Raw genomic sequence first — 17670 nt, 5'->3', positions numbered from 1 at the left:
CTAAAAATGATCAGTCATGTTGATGAGTAGCCTGGGTCCAGGCTGTGCCACTCAATAGATTACGTAGCAAAGAGCTGAGACGGCACATCGTCCAGGCCACCATTCTTACTGGAGAGGCGAAAGGAGAGTTGGTATTGATAGCCAGAATATCTATAATACCCACAAACTTACCCTTCGAGTCCAAATACCTACAATTTCTCTTAAAATTGAGTTTCTCAACAACAACAAATAAAAGTGAAAGACAAGCTCTAAATGTAACCGACATTCACCTGGGCACCATTTACTTATTCCACGGATAGCTGGGTGGGTTGCTCGCATGTAACGAAAACAAGACGTATTTTGTAGGCAGAAAACAATAAGTAAAATAATTTCTACCTCTCTACGACCCGAGACAAAAAACAATTACATAAGCAGAATTAACTCTTCCGTACCGTTAGTCATCTCATTTTGTAAATTGATCTTTCCGATGCTTAAATTTAAATTGCTTTGCTTCCGAAAATGTTGTCATTAATTTTATTTATTTTACTAATTTTTATTACACAATTTATTTTCCATAATAAACTGTAGATAACACGCGTGGCAAAGCTATTGTCCTTACAATTATGAAAAAAATATATAAAAACTCAGGCACTGGGACCATGCGGCCGAAACATTGTACATGTTGTCATCCAAAGGTCTTCTAGAAATGAAAACTGACCTATCAAATCACCAAAATGACAGTCAATTCCCAGCAATATGTATGTAGTTGGCCTGACAAAATAGTTTATACCAGTGTTCGAATCAAAATTAAAATTTTAAAACCTCACCACATCAATACTATCTTTTCTTTGCATTTTGACCAATCATTGAGTTTTTTTTTGCCGTAATTTTGCTGTTTTATATTAAATAACGAATTTTCTGGATTGCAGTGAATAAAAAGAAGACTTGAATGGTAAACACATGATTCTAAACAGTTGTTGTGAACTACAAAACCATGCGGTGTATATAGATTATTGGCCGTCAATGTACATATTGTATAACATATACATTTTATATACATATATATATAAGGGCTTTGTATAGATATAAAACGTCAATTTGAAACAAAATAAATATTTCAATGTGCAACATTTCAATTTAATTGCAAGCAACAATATATTTCAATAATTTTTTCACCAAATTTCACACAGCGCTTGCAACGTCATTTATCAGCCTAAATTGCACGGCGATTAAAATTCACCGAAATTGAAATGAAATGAAATTGTAACTAAGCTTCGCCGAATGGATTCAATTCAATTCAATAACCAAATCAATTTATTTTATTTTACTTTTGTTGTTGGTGTTTTTTATTAAATGCTCTTTTTTGCATAATAATTGTTGCTGCTGTGCAAGCCAAAAACTGCGGCGCTTTTGTTACCAACGGTTATTTAATTTATGCAAAACATTTCAGCGCACAAACAAATACACACACACACATATGTGTACACAACCAGACACACAGTTGTAGTCGCGTTTTAAATACGCGTGGGCATTCGTGAGACATGGGATTTAGCGGCGTCCAACAGAGCTGCGTGAAGCATTACTCATTTCGGCGAATTCCAGAGAGACACTCAGAAGCCGGCGGCTGACAAAAATAACAACAACATTAGCTTAAATAAAAGCGATAGGCATTTTTATAAATACATTGTTTCGCGAATTTTTTTGCTTCTGTTTTTGGTACTACTTGTCAATTAATTGCTTTTGGTTTTTGCTTTGCGCTGCTACCGTAAAAGAGCGCGTTAAAGGTAAAAATATATGAATAAATATTTTTTTGGATCTTTTACAACTTTTGTTTATAAGAATTTTGAGTTTTTTATATCATATTTTTTATTTTTTTTATTTTTCCTTCTTCGTTTCACTCTCAGGTTTGAAGCTCAATGCTCCGCACCAAAAAATTTCGTATCACGTACGCAATGAGATATTGTTTATATTCTGGCGCAAATGGGTCAGTAAACCGCAGCACGAAACTGTTTTTTTTTCCAGATACTTTTAGTATCATTTGCGGAATTCTTATTTTGAGTTGAAGCGTACATATGTATATGTATACACATGTGCGCACCTTTCGTTGACAAAATTTCGTTGCCATTGCGTCAATAAAATGCAAATATCTGAATAAAAAGTGCAATTTACACTCTTATGAAAAGAGAAAGTCGCGCATGCGCACCCACAAACTAACCAGCTACGCGCGGCAGACGTGTGTGTGCTGACTACTCACCAGCATTTGAGGCGGGGTTCTGTTTCTAAGTGGCGTGCGGTTAAGCGTCATGTAAATGAGTCCATTTCTGCTTGTTTACGATAGTATCTACACGCATGATGAGGTTTGATAAAGAATATGCTTCAAGAATATCTCGCTTCTGGCACGTAGGTGTGATTTTTATCAGTTGCTTGCTGACAAAAAGCATTAAAAATGTGGATTCAACATATTTTTGTGTGAAAATAAATATTTTCCCAAGCCAAAAGTTGTCAAATTCTGCTGGCAATCGCTCATAATTTCTAAAAATGCTTTGACATACTTATTTTTTCGAAAATAATACAAAAAAATTATTTTTCTTCTCATTCATTTCCTTGCTTTGAGCAAGTTTTCACAGTTTCTTGATATCTTTGTTCTTATCTGCGTTGCTATTTGAGTTTCTGTAAACCAAATAAGAAAGTTATGTTCGAATATGTACTCTAAAATAAGGGAAATTTTTAATGATTCTCCCGACTCATTTGCTTCCTTTACCTAAAATTCAGAAAAAACGGTCTCAACGAGATTATAATGATTAAATGTCTTTTATTACCAAGCCTTGAATAGAACGAATCGAACATTGTTTGTTCTTGTATAACTTACCTAAGTAGTCTGAAAGAATCAAAGATAGAGAGAGAGAAACCGAGAGAGAGTGAGATGCGGGTTTAAGAATTGCTTTAAACATGCTTGAAATTGATTTTATGTAATCAATCATCTGTTCAGGTTTATCCTAACAATACTAGATAATATAGAAAGCTTCTATACACAATCTTAACTTACAAAAAAATTATATAAGTACCTAATATATTTACTTATACCCATAAATTTGATAAACTGCCATCACTCTTCTACAGATGCTGCTAAATATATCGCTATCCCCTCTGAGCATATCTGAAACGGCTGCGCGAACCCCGCATGCCATCATTTACACGACAGGCGCGCGTTTGCGATGTAAATCTGCGATACTTCAATTCAATTAACCTGCGACTAGTAAATCTTGTCTGGAGCTGAAGTGTTGCCGCTGCTTACTTGGAAATGCATTCATACACACACTCAAACAAACACATGTGGCAGCATTGCACCCTTTTGCGGCAGCCAAGTGACTGACTGCTCGCCTGCATCAACATAATCTGTACTTAATGACTGCAAAGCTTTAAATAAATCAAACTAAATTGACAATAAATTGTTAACCGCTTCGCCTCATACTTCTCCCCTTTGCTTTGAGGTTTTTTGCTTATTTAATTCAGTTTATTTTCGCCATTTTTCTTTATTTCTTTTATCGATGTAAAAATGCTAAAGGTGATGCCGTAGATCGACAAGCAGATAACCACAAAATGTTGTGAGCAAGTCCAGGCGAACTAAACTTGGGGGAAGAGAAGAAGATGGAGGAGGAAAATTGAACAAATTTCGCATAGGAAAAATAAAAACAAAATGTTGTCAATAGTTGTAGTTTTTGTAGTTTGTAGTTAAAAATATATATAGCCCCTACTCATATGTATGGTATGTTCTTTTAGTAATGGTGTGACCACTCTCCCTTATTTATTGCTGGCAATATGTTAAACAAGGCGATGGATTCGCTGGCAGCATAAATTTTTGGTAAGAGTAGTAAAATCAACAGCATCTAAAGGGTTTAAATAGCAAATATATTACGTTTAATAAAACCAATGCAAGTTTATTGAACCCTTGTGCCTACAGGAGTAGCTGATGAGTGATCAAATATTCCAAAACAGAGTTCGAATCTAGCAACGAGGTCAATATGTTATTCACACTATCCATTGGTACTAAAATTTTGTAAAGTTTTCGACAATTGTAGTCAATTTTAAAAAAAGAATGAGTCCCAATCGATTACAGTCGGATTTCAAATGAGCATATTTTCATTAGTTTGCAAGAAGATGCTTTCAGATCATCCGAGCGACAAGATAATGCTTCGAGCAAACGTTGTCCCCACAGAGCGTTAATGCTATCCTTTATCACACCCGAATTACAAACTTCTTAATCTGCTAAATCATTCTGTTGAAACTTGTCATGAAGTACTCCGTGTTTAGTTATTGGAAACCATAAACCTCTTTAAGGTCAATAAGATAAGTTAGGTCGTAAAGTTGATCTAAAATCGATAAATCTTCTTTGAACTGATAGTCGTGCTTGCTGTTTCCCATAAACTCCTAAAACATGAATCAGCAGATCAGCGAAGTGTTTTCTGCTTACCACAAATTTATTAAAGCTGTTAATAACGATCCCATCCAACTTCGCTAGGTTCGCCAAAAGTGTGTCTACTGAGATATCTCAATCAGTCAGTCTGGCAAAATATGAGCAATAGAGAAGAAAGTGATAAGATGATTCCATCTCGCCATCCTCTGTATACAATAGATATGGTAAAGACTATACGATTGAATATGTATTTAGCCGCGTCTCATGTAAACCTACTGAACTAGAAATGTGGTGAAATTGACTTTGCTTAGAGCTAGTAGTTCGGATGATTTCTTACGGTTCATAATAGGCTAGGAGGATCTCACAGTCGCACAAGTTCAGTTCAAAGGTGATGGGACGCCATCTTCCGCGATTCACTATTTACTTTCCGATATGTACGTGCACATCTTCCTTCCACCATAACCGGTTTATCACAAAGGAGGCTAATGCTTTCGAAATCAAACTTATTAAAATCGCCAATAAACGACTCCGGTTGTATTTTGTTGATACACCCCTCGATATCAAGAAAAGTAAAGTTTTCAAAAGAAACGAGGAGAGACTGCTAGCCCTAAAGTCCTTAGCCTAACCTGCCATCAAGCTGCCAGAATGTGACCTAATCTGAAGCAATTTGCATAAATGACCCTTAAGGTCCATTCCACGAATAGTACAACATGAATTTACTTTGCTTTAAAGGCAAGGAATACCATAAACAATGAATCGATAAAACTATGAGAGATTTTGACACCGACAAATTCTAATTTGATCAGTCTAGTTATAAAAGCCAGCTCATACCAGTCTTCTGGTGATAGAAAAGAAAGAAGAAGACCTTCTCAATGTTTTTAAGAAGATGGCTTCAGCAGTTAGTGGTGATCAATTTTGATATATCCCAAACGTGATACATTTAACCTAGACAATTGGAAAAGAAACTGCTTTTCCACAACAGTGACTTTCTTCGTGTGCCATATACTTTTGGTTTTGTAAAGATGCCCGATTTTTTTCCAAATAATAATAAATATTCTATTCTTCTTTCAAAGAAGAGGTGCTGGTTCAAGTGAAACGAAGAGCCGTTATTTTTTTTCTTCGCTTCAAAAATTACGATTTCGATATTACTGACCGTCCGCGTGAAGGAAGGCCAAGAACCATCGCAGACGGTTAATCGTCGCTAATGGGCGCCAAGAGAAGACACATTTTCACCGAAAAGCGGTCTTTAGACGACTGTCATGGCCTTAGTAAAACAATCTATTCTTTAGGTCCAATTAATAAGCACTTCTGCGGCTACATGAATTAGATAAACCGCGTTATTCAAGTCACATCTTTATTCGTTAATGACTGCCAAAGGATGTCAAGTTTGTACCACAAAGCGGCTTTTCGATTGCCTCATGACATCGATATCCACGCCCCTAGTAGGACTATGTAAACGATTATGCTCGATGAGAATCCGAGTCAAACTCAAGAAGAGCTTGCTTCAGCATTGGAAGACACCCGCCAAGACATTTCAAAACGACTACATGCGCCGAGAATGATCCAGAAACCTGGAATACCTGGAGAGGCACGAAAAAATGATTATGATGCATGACAATGGTCACATTACCAAATCCGTTAAAACCTCCCTAAAAACGTTTTAATGGTAAGTTCTTCCTCACACACCATATTCCTCAGATATGACACCTTCCGATTATTATTTGTTCCGTTCGATGACACATGCTCTGGCTAAGAAGAAGTTCCACTCACAATACTACTCTGAAAAACGACTTGATACATGGATAACATAACGAAATGAAAAGTCTTACCATAGCGGCATACGAACTTTGCCAGAAATATAGAAAAAAAAATATGACTAGCGATGAGTAATACTTCGAATAATTAATGTGTAATCATTTCCTGACAATGAAATTGCAATTTCATTAAAATCTAGCAAAAACTTAGTTGCTCAACTACTAACTATTCTAAAACAATGATAAATTTAATGCAAAAAAATATATTTCATTTTACTTCTTCTTCATATATATTTCCAGGTAAGTATTCATGCTTTTAAAGCTTTGGGTTATCATGTAACTAGATCCACGAGTCAAAAGTTTTCATGATTTTTCTCCTAACCCAGTGCCAGATCAACCATTACTTTATATAAACAAATTTCCTTATTTGAAAAACAAAAGTTGAAATAGAAAGAAAATCAACATTAGACACACTTCACACAAAGTTCAGTCCATTTAAAAGAAAGGAAGAGAAATAGAGTGCAAATTAAAGCGCACCATACACCAAGAATGTATGAAATTTCAGCTTTCAACAAGAATTAATGAAGCGCACGCACACATACCAACACATAAAAGCCACCACACACACATATGTACAAACAAATGATATCTGAAGATAAATATGCTTGCATCTACGCAGCGGAGCAGTATGCATATAAATAATCACTGCAAACGCCCGCTTCAACACCTCGCCTGACTTTCCCACGAGGAACAAACGCACCTGCAAATCGCTTATCTCTCCGACCATTTGCTATGCTGCCTTTGACAACCACTAGCTGTTGCTGTGGCTGGCGCTGATGCTCTGACGCCGATGTAGCTGCTACTGTCACTTGCCTGCTGTTGGCTGCCATCACCGGTGACGACAACATCAGCATCTACATCAGCTGCTATCAGCGCGTGGAGATCAGTGGAGCTGCATGCCTCGCACACAGCCAAACGGAGCAACATGACTGCTGTTAGCCGCCGCAAGCAGGCACCTTAGCGAGCCAACACCCCGGGCGCACGCCAGTCTTCCAATTGCTCAGCCAGTCCGTCCGCCAGTTGACAGTGCTTTCGTCCAGCATTGGCAGTGGGAAACTGTAAAATTTATCGTTGCTTTCGACTTGATTTAGCGTGTTTATGTTTTGTCGCACTAAGAGCCCTTCGCACAAGCTCCAAATACACTCAGCACAGCACTCTGCTGCGAGTGTGCCAAGGCGAGTTGTTTTTGTTGTTTTCGACAGAGCTGCAACATCTTCGCAGTGATTTGCCTGACTACAGCAGTCACATATGCCGCGCTGGTGCTTTGTCTTAGAGGATTCAGCAGCCCAACAACCGGCAGCTGGTGTCGGTTTCGTCATTGTTCTTGCAACATAACACTGCAACATTGCTTCGCTGGCATAATTTACATATCTAGATGGATATTTAAGGTACCTGCGTACAAAGGTGCGCATACCATGCACAAGTGTTTTGTTTTTATTGTTATTGTTGCTCTTGTGCTTATTTGTGCACCTTGCAACTTGACTGGGTGCCAGGGACCAAGCTATGAGCTCACACTTCCGTTAAGCGTGTCAAATGGTGCGCTTCCATTTCAACTGTCGAATCTCTTCTTTGTCATCATTATTACAAATGTCACAGAGGAACAGTGTCTAACGCTTGAGAAAGGTACAAACAAATTATTTATACTTTCTCGAGGCTTGTGTAAAGTGGTAGGCAGGAAGGCAATATTCCATGAAATTTAAGTTTTCATTCTTAATAAACAAAGTCCTGAGTCTCAAATCCATAATGCCTCAACAGGGGTGAGCCATCTTTGCAAAGTACAATGACATCCTTTATTTTTTCAATAGATGTCTTATGTTCTGTATCTCGCATTGGGTTACGCTATTAGGTATTACGTTGGGCGAGTTTAAATTATTCCAATTTACTACCGAAACTCGCAATAACTGGCCTCAACTTAAGAGCGCTACGTCTAATTTATGATCGTCATAATCGTCCTGTCAGCCTTGTCAACAATTGGATATCTCTGTGACTTCGTTGTGGCGAATTTTGCAAAAGGATCTCAGCCTACATCCTTTCAAGATGAAATTGACACAAGAACTGAAGCCGGTTGACCACCAGAATCGTCATATGTTTAGGAATTGGGCCGAGCAACGACTTGAAAATTATACGGATTTTCATCGAAAAATCATCTTCAGCGAAGAGGCTCATATCTGGCTGATTGGCTTCGTCAGTAAGCAATATATGTATTATTTTTCAGGCAGCAATCCACACGTATTCCATGAGTCACTATTATTAAAAAATGACGGTTTGATGGGGTTTATGAGCCGGCGGCGTCATTGGACCGTACTTCTTCCGTGATGATAAAGACCCGCACATTACTATGAATGGGAATTGCTACCACACATATAATAACCGAATTTTTTTGGGCCGAATTGGTTGATATAGACTTGGACAATATGTAGTTCCCACAGGACAGCGCCACAAGCCACACAGCATAGTCGATTTATTGTAAACCAAATTTGCCGCCTCGGTCATGCGATTCGCCGCATGACCATTTCCTATTGGGCTACGTCAAGTCTATGGTCTGTGCCAAAAAGCCATCGACGATTGATGAATATCGTACGAGTATCGAACGTGAAATTGTATCGGCCGATTTATGCTTGCAAACCGTCGAAAATTGAGTTCAGCATCTGTACAAGCGTGCCGTGGTTTCCATGCAAAAGAAATCGAATTTCGTACAAAATGCCATCGATTGTGCTTTCACAGGAATAAAGAATTGCTTGGTGAGACTGACAGGGATTCATCTACAATGATCTATGCTCCTACGACAACAATACATAATTAATTTGAACCTCCACTGTCAATAACTGAAACGACTGAAGGAATCAATCGCCCATAAGAGGCCAGATTTGGCCAATAGAAGTGGAATTGTGATCTTTTAGGAGAACACCAGCCTAAAAGTATAGTAACCCGCAAGAAGCTCCAGTAGCTCCTGGGAAAACGAAAACTTGTACTCCTTAACAACCTGCTAAAGCTCCATAAAACTACGCGTTTGAAAGGCATTTTCTTCACTAGAGCCAGGATGGTCAAACATTAAACAATAAAAGTTTAGAAATATACTATCCAAATCTCAACGGAAGCCATAATTTGAAGAGATGATCCTTGCCTGCACGTCTGGTTATGGCTATCTTAGTTGCCCTTGGTGTGTAGAATACCAACGTTTAGAATACCAACAAATTAAAATTTATGTCTGAATCGATCACAGCACCTCAGTGATTTATACACTTCGAAGAAGTCGTTGTGGCTCGAAGTAACAGCTATCAAATCAATTTTCTAGCCTGGTAGCCTTGCCGTTTAACATAGGGGCAGAAATGGTTAGTAAATTCTCCAGTCCATTCATATAGTTCATTGATTTCGCAGATCACGCCAAGGATAATAGCCTAAATTTTAAGGCCAGGCAGCTGAAAGTTTAGTTGGTGGTCATTTTTTATGGAAACTTAGTCCTGATTTGGATAATCATATCTCTGGTAGGTTTTACAGATACATGAAACAAAGAGTGGAAGAGCTTTACTAGCCTAGGAAAAACAGCAATAGATCGAAATCACAATTTGATTATTTTCTTTTGGGAATGTTTTTGACAAGATAAGTTGATAGGTTTGGGACTTTCTACTCAATTTTTCGTAAAGCTTTAATGTTCAAAGTAACCGAATAAGGTCATGTGGGAACTCCATAAAAATCAAGATCTCAATGGTAAAGTATAGAATTATTTTAATCACTGAGATTTGATAACTTAACTTAAGTTACTTATAAATTTGATACTCGCCTAAAAATTATTTTCAAAAATATGAAAAAAAACAGAACACACAGTAACACACTGCTTCAAGTTACGTCTCCTGCTTCCTTAAATACGAAAGTTCTCCTATTAACCCAACTTCTCTGTTTAGGGAGACACCGCTAAAAACACATACATCGCTACAGTCACTGACAGCTGTAAACTGTCATTGCCAGTGTCTCAAGCAGTTAGCAACAACAGCAAAACGCAAAGCACTAAGAATCCATGGCATGTAAACAGCTGTGGCAATCGGCAACGCAAAGCGAATCAATTGAAATGCAAATTCAAAGCGATTTTTACACCATAAGAGGTCAAGAACGCCAGCAAGCGAGACAAGAAAGTACGGAAGCGCGTAAGCGGAGAAGAAAAATCACCGAATGGACAAGACAGCTTAAAAGCGATTACCAAACGATTTCAGCGAAAAACACTAAACAACAGCAGCACTAAGAAAGAGGACGGTGACGAAGTGAAGCGAAGGAACCGAAGGAAGAGATGAAGAAAATAAGGAATGATCAAAATAAGCACATCAAACATTTTGACATGGCTCATTATCCCGCCTGGCATGCCACATTTTTCACGAGCTGTCCGTCGCAGTGGCTGCAGCGGTCACTTTTCGGGTAGCAAGTCGAGCCACTAGGCATCAGCCGACCGGCCTTCTTGTAAGTTATGAAGGGTCTTCCCGTATGGCTCAACGTTGTCACTGCGCTTATCCCTTGTTCTTACGCTGCCTTATTTGGCTTTGTTTATATCTATTGTTTGCTTACTTCTTACTCATTTGCCGCTTTACGTCGCTTCGGCGTGGCATTGATAAGCGTTCACGTTTAAATTTACGCAAATTAATGAGCCAAAGGTGTCAGAGGTTGCTTACCTTTACTAACTCGTACCGTAACCTCGCCTCGGGCAGAACCTGCAACTCAAACACAGCCGTCTCTCTCATCCACTTTCCTTCTCTCTCTTTCATCATAAGCAGTGTGTTTTGCATTCTGCAGGTTTCAACGGAATGTTAGCCATTCTTCTTCCACCTTTTTTTGTTTCTCCCAGCAGTTTTTTTCTGGTTTACTGTTTGCTATCATTGGCGTCGTCGTCAACATTCCGTTCATGGCGGCACAACAGCACCCTTTATCACCGTCAAACGCCTACCAACCGCCAGCAGTCAACCGTCGTCCATCCGTCCATCCATCCATTCCACCAGCGAACTTCATCCCTTCCGCGAGTTGCGTTCACGCTCATTGTCGGCTACAAACACTCGAGGTGCTGACTTGACCGACCAACCGACACCGGTGACTTTGAGGTGCGAAGTTGATGCGCATCGCCAGCGACAGCGGATGAGACAAAGTTTTGCTGAACATCTAGCGGCTAACTTATCATAGAGGCGCGGGAAGGAAGGGTGTGTCGCAAGACGACTTAGCCTGTTTGTTATACTTTGTTGCGCAGCATTCTTTTCACTGGTGTCGCCTCAACATTAATGCTCATCATGTTTGTTGTTCTTTGATGCTTGTTTGTACAGAGTCATTATTATTTTAGTTTTTGTTGTTGTCATTGTTTTGCATGCATTTACTACAAAAACCAGCAACACAAATGCATTGTCATTTGGGTGAAATGAGAGGGGAAAAGAGAATGAGGGATCAGCTGCCGAGTTGTACCACAAAAACAAGCGAGCGGACACACATACAATCTTAATGAAATAAAAGCTAACAAGAACTGACTTGATAAGTCTTTAAGGATAATACGCTTTATTGCTTTGGAACGCCAATAGGGTTGCCAAATTTCCAAAATATGTGAACATTTTTGAAGCATTTCTATCAAAACATTAATATATAAAAGGGTCAATGTTCCATTTGATTTTGGTTACCAAATATATTGCAAAAACTCTTCAAATCTCGGAAATTAGAGAATGTCTATAAGTCTTAGGCTCACGTTGCTACGTCCGTTCGGACGACATGAACTAGCCAGCGTAGCCTCTGTCTCTTGATTCGCTGAACCATGTCAATGTCGTCGTATATTTCGCACAGCTCATCGTCCATCGAATGCGATATTCGCTGTTGCCAAAGCGCATAAGACCATAATTCTTCTGCAGAACCTTTCTTTCGAAAACTCGTAACGTCGAGTCATCAAATGGTGTCATCATTCACGCCTCACACCATATACCAGGACGGGAATATTGAGTAACTTATAGAGTGTTTTGTTTCGTATTGCAGGGTGTCGCCTTGTTTGAAGCCTCGCTTGGTATCGAACGGCTCGAAGAGGTCCTTCCAAATCCTTATGGAGCTTTTGGCGTTGCTCAACGTCAGTTTACACAGCCGTATTAATTCAGACATCGCGGCATAAAGGCAGCTCCTTTTCGTGCTATCAACAGCAGCTTTGAAATCGCGAACAGATGGTGTGTGTCGATTCTCTTTTCACTGGTCTTCTTCAAGACTTGACGCATATATGGTGAATATCTGGTCAGTTGTTGATTTTCCTGGCCATAAGCCACACTGATCAGCTTCAATCCGTTTGTTGACGGTGGGCTTCAGCCTTTCAAACAATACGTTCGGTAGAACCTTATACGCGATATAGAGGAGGCTTATTACACGGTAATTGGCGCAGATTATGGGGTTTCCCGTTTTGTGGATTGTTCACACTTAAATTCCGGCCGTTGAGCTTGCTTTCTTCCGACCATATTCTATAAAGAATGCATGCATGCTCCATATCGGTTCTTCGCCGCCGTGTTCGAATAGCACGGCCTGCAATCCATCAGGTACTAATTCTTGTTAATTTTTTACAGTTTAACGATTTTTTATGCTAATTTGGGTGCACTTTAACCCATGTACTTTCTTCTTAGCTTACACTTGTCACTTACAAGTCTCGATCCCTTGAACCTAATCAGGTTGTTCCAAATCAACCTTGCCAAAATAAACCCCTCCAACTCGGCGCTTATCGTCGCCAGTCAGCTAACTTGCTTATTTGCTCACAAAAGAATGAGCCTGTGGCTCGTCAAATAACAGAAAAACAAAAACAACAATACGAACATAAAAGACACTAATCTACCCAACGAAGTCGCTACATTTTAGCCTGAGGACTTCGGGATGCTTCAGACAGTCTCAGTACATTGCGCAAATGCCTGCTGGGCCGCCGGCTAAAATTAAATTGTGAAGCTAACGTTTGTTTAAGCCCAAAAATATGGAGCTACCTTTTAAAAGGTCCGTGCGTGTGTTTGTGTAGCTGCCAACAATGAAGTGTGAATAACAGCAACAACATGGCCACCAACGGTGACAGGAATGTCAAAGGACCACAGGAGTTTGTAAGAATATGCAGCATATACTGAAGTATTTTGAAACAGAGTTGCGAACTTGCACGAATTAATATAGAAAACAGATATATTTCAAAAATAACAAAAGCAATTGTAAATGTTTATTCCGAAAAGAAGAAAGAAGCCATAAAGAGGAGTCGGTGTCAGCAGAATGCGACGATAGGGGTTTCGGTGTCTTCGACTAAAGAGCTCAAAACCAAAGCTAAATTTTCCACAACTAACGACTGTTGGCAATCCTTACTGGGTACCCCCACCCCTCTTTTGTTGCTAAATAGTTGGTTTGGGTTGTGTGCCTTGCCTTCTTTTGATTTATGACTTTACAATGACAATTTATTATATTATTTTGTCGCTTGTCTTGTCTTCATTGTCTTAAGCGCAAAATCCAACGCAAACCGCCGAGGAACAGACAAAAATTTTGAATGTAGAAAAATATTTATGCATTTACTTTGTTTGTGTGTGTGTGTTTGCGAGAAAACAGTAGCTTGTTTTTCTCCAGACATTACTACTTGTGTGTATGTGTGCATTTCGCTGGGGGATTTACTGGGTATCGATGACATCTTGTTGAATTAAAGAAGCGTTACTTGTAAATACTTTGCGCGAGCTTTGAATATGGCATTTGTGGATTCCCTTCGCTTGGCAACTTGACAAGGATTAATAATGAGCGTGTTGAAAAATGTAATCAGCTGATAGCGAAAATCGACAACCGACATTTTGTGTTCGAAATTATGCAAATTCAATGGATTTTTAATATTACAAAAAAAATATTAAGTTTTAACAAAGTTTTTTTTTTTGTTCTTTAGACTTTGTTCATAATTTTAGCTATAACTAAATGTCTGCCACCTCTTTGTCTGATATAAAATATTACCAGTCTATTCTGATATGTAGCATACTATATATTTGAATCAGTCGGTCAAAGGCATGTTGAAATTTTTAACCTTCTACTGTTTATAATAGCTGTTTATTTACAAGAAATTCAGAACTCCCGAAACTTCGACAGTTAAAGCAAGAGTTTGATGTTAACTGAAAATACCATATACTAATTATGAAAGTATGAATATTAATAAAATTACATATTATATTATATTTAAGGTCATACATATTAATACCATAACTCATAGCTTTAATAACATCTCTTACATCATTGTCAACCACTTTCTCTTCTCAAAATTCAAGTCACGCAAACCCCGCCTTGTGGGGAAATACACTGTTCTGAAAGTTCGTGTGTATTCATTCATGGTGGGTGTGTCAACCGCAAACAATTTGTAAATTATTAAAATGAAAATTATATTTTGATGATTTGACCAATTTACTAAGTACCGAGCTATGCGGTGTGAGAATGTGTGTGTGTAAGTATGCAAGTATAATTATTATGCACTAAAATAATTTAATTCATTTATAAGGGTTTCGGTCATCGAAAGGCAGCATGAGAGAGAGTAGGTGCATGTGAGTGTATGAGAGAGTATGAGAGAGTGTTTGTGGGTGCGTCGACATAGTTAAATAGTATATTGCATGTCACCTAACAGTTTCGCAGTAACTATTTTAAAGCGTAAGTACATGGTAGTGAGGAGATATATGATACATATATATTAAGAAATTAAACGTTATGATATTATATACTCCTATAGAAATATACATACAGATAGTATAAATGAACTCAATTTTAAATTAATCTTACCTGCCTATTATATGAATATTTAATAAATATTTTGTCAAAAGCTACCAATATAATTCATTCTGAATTTCCGTAACTGCTTTGTGCTTCTTATTATTTATGTTAACCGCAAAATGTCTGCTGTAACTTACCTAAACACCAGATTTGGAAATCTGACCTTTCCACCTATTCCAGATTTTCGTTTTTCAGCGACCAACAATTATTCCGTACTCGTTTTATTTGGACTGATTTCATTGATTTCAGACCTAAAACCGACCTTATTGTTATTATGGAAGTTATATCTCTCCAGAGGCTACTTACTACCTACTGACTTAAATACCTTCCTCTTTTCTAGCATTTATTCAACATTGTTTACTTAAACCTCCAGCATTTAAACAAATATACGTAGAGAAGGAATGATAAGTTTCAAACATACTTCTAAACTTTGTAATAAGCTTTAGTTAAAGTACTCAGAAATTGTTTTGCTTAATGGCTGTAACAAAAAATGCTAAGAAGGAATATACAAATTATTTAATACCTGTGTAAAGGACGTTCAGATGAAAATCAATATTTCTATAAAGTAATTGAAAATAGTATAGCTGTACTGCTCTAATATCTAGGGATGCTATGAGTCAAAGAGATATCATTTTGAAAATTTTTTCTAGGTTTCGACCAGTTCAAAGAGTGTGGATCCGCAGTGATTTAGTCATGATTCAACTGCTCTGAAACGTCAAGTGATCCTGAAAAGGCTGTGGCATTTGTTCTGTGTCGGTCTGACGATAATTTAAGTCACTGAAACTAGCCGAGGCTGCTCTGTGGGCATTTTGTGGGGAAAGCGTGGTCAATTTGTCAAACCTTTATGAAAATAAAAAACGATATAAAAGCACATAAGTAAAAAGGACACAAAAGTCAGTGGATTTAAACGAAATGTGCGTAAGAAATGATCTTCGAAAGATGAGTAATGGGGATTCATGATAAAAGTTAAGAAAATAGAAAAAGTATTCGCATTTACTATTAAAACCTGTAAAAAAAATTCGTTAAAATTCGTTTAAATTTTTTTATGCGTTAACAAAGATATAAGGCCTAGTCAAAACAATAATTACTTTTCCAAGAAAAAATTCCATTACGTTTTCAAGAGATATTTTAAGCAAATCTCAGAGAACAGATGAAACATAACAAAAACCTGCAAGAAAACAAAACAAACATTTCCGAAATATAAGAGATATAAAACAAAGGACCTGCTATCTAGGTCCAGAAATAGCACATACAAACTTATAGCTACTATCACCGGGCACTGGCCTTTTAGACAGCATGCTCTAAAAGTGCCTGCCTTTCCACTTCCTCTGCGAATGCCCAGTTTATCACAAATCCGGCACAAAATACTTGCAACCCGTTAGGGTTGAATGGTTGTCCACAAAAAGCATTACGGGTATAAGTAGTTTCTCTGAGAGCATCAAATGATTCTCGTGCAACAATGAAACGGAATAGCTAGGCTATAAGGTTCTAGCGCATTCAGCGCTAAATGAGCCCTTGGTAGTGGCACTCCTACCTACCTAGCATTCATAGAGATGGATTTAGCAGTAGATAGTATATCTCTCGTTGAATAAGTTCAATTGGGTTACGCGTTATGGCGTTAGAAATGTAAGATTTTGTACTAAAATAACTTTCCAGAGAATTTTGTGATTGCTTGACTCAGTTTTGTTTAAACACGCATTAAAGACTGACACAAGCAAGGAGAAAATATGTCATTTTATAAAGTTTTTCTTCGATAAAGACAAAGCGTAAACCAAGCGACTGATCTATCTGATCTCTCAGAGACAGTTTTGATTCCGTCGATTCCATTCCCATATTTTTGATGAAAGGTGCACCAAGCTTTGGAAAAAAAAATTTCGAACGTATGGATAGAATATTAGAAATTGTCAAATCATAACGGTCATAAGTGTTGTTTCATTTATCCATGAGAAATATAAGTCCCAAAAATCAGTTTGAAAGTATTGGAATAAAACTGGGTACAAAAAAAGGCAGAATGTTTAAGGACTACACGAATTAACCCAGAAGAACCTCTATTTTCTATATTAATTGCTGCATAATCGCTATAGAAGCGATCCATTTTGGAAGCAGATTGTTACTGGACCGAAACAGTCGCGGTCAAATGGCGGTGATTCGGCACAAGGATGGCTTATGATTTTGCAAATGAAAAATTCGCATCAGATAAACTTACGAAAACTCACCTTCTTAGTTTTTTTTGCGAAATTACCATCAAAGCGACAACGAGCTATCTTATAAAACCGGCTATGTTTGACCTAAATCGGATCATTCGAACTATGCTAAAGTAAACCAATTGTAATGCAAAAAAATATATTTATTTTCACTTAGACCCTTATTTTATAGATATATGTAAAAGTAACTGAAATTATAGCAGTTAATTCCCGCTTAAAGCGGTTAACATACATGTTTTCACAAAACGCCGTCTACTTTCGTCAACTTCTGGAGGTATGATGTAATAAAAGTGGCATTACTATGAACTAAGCGGCTTAGCGACCGTTAAAGCGCAAGTGCATACAGTTAGACGGACAGACAGAACCATGTTCGCACATTAGACAAATTATTATGTGTGCACGGGAGCATTACATTTTATTGGACTGTAAAACAACAACAAAGCGAATGCTAAAATTTATGTTGCATGCTTCCGCGTTGAAATGAGCATCCAAAAGTGCCATAAAACATTTA

The sequence above is a fragment of the Bactrocera dorsalis genome, chromosome 2 (genome assembly GCF_023373825.1).
Source record: "Bactrocera dorsalis isolate Fly_Bdor chromosome 2, ASM2337382v1, whole genome shotgun sequence".
Taxonomy (NCBI): domain Eukaryota; kingdom Metazoa; phylum Arthropoda; class Insecta; order Diptera; family Tephritidae; genus Bactrocera; species Bactrocera dorsalis.
This window is presented reverse-complemented; position numbering follows the sequence as displayed.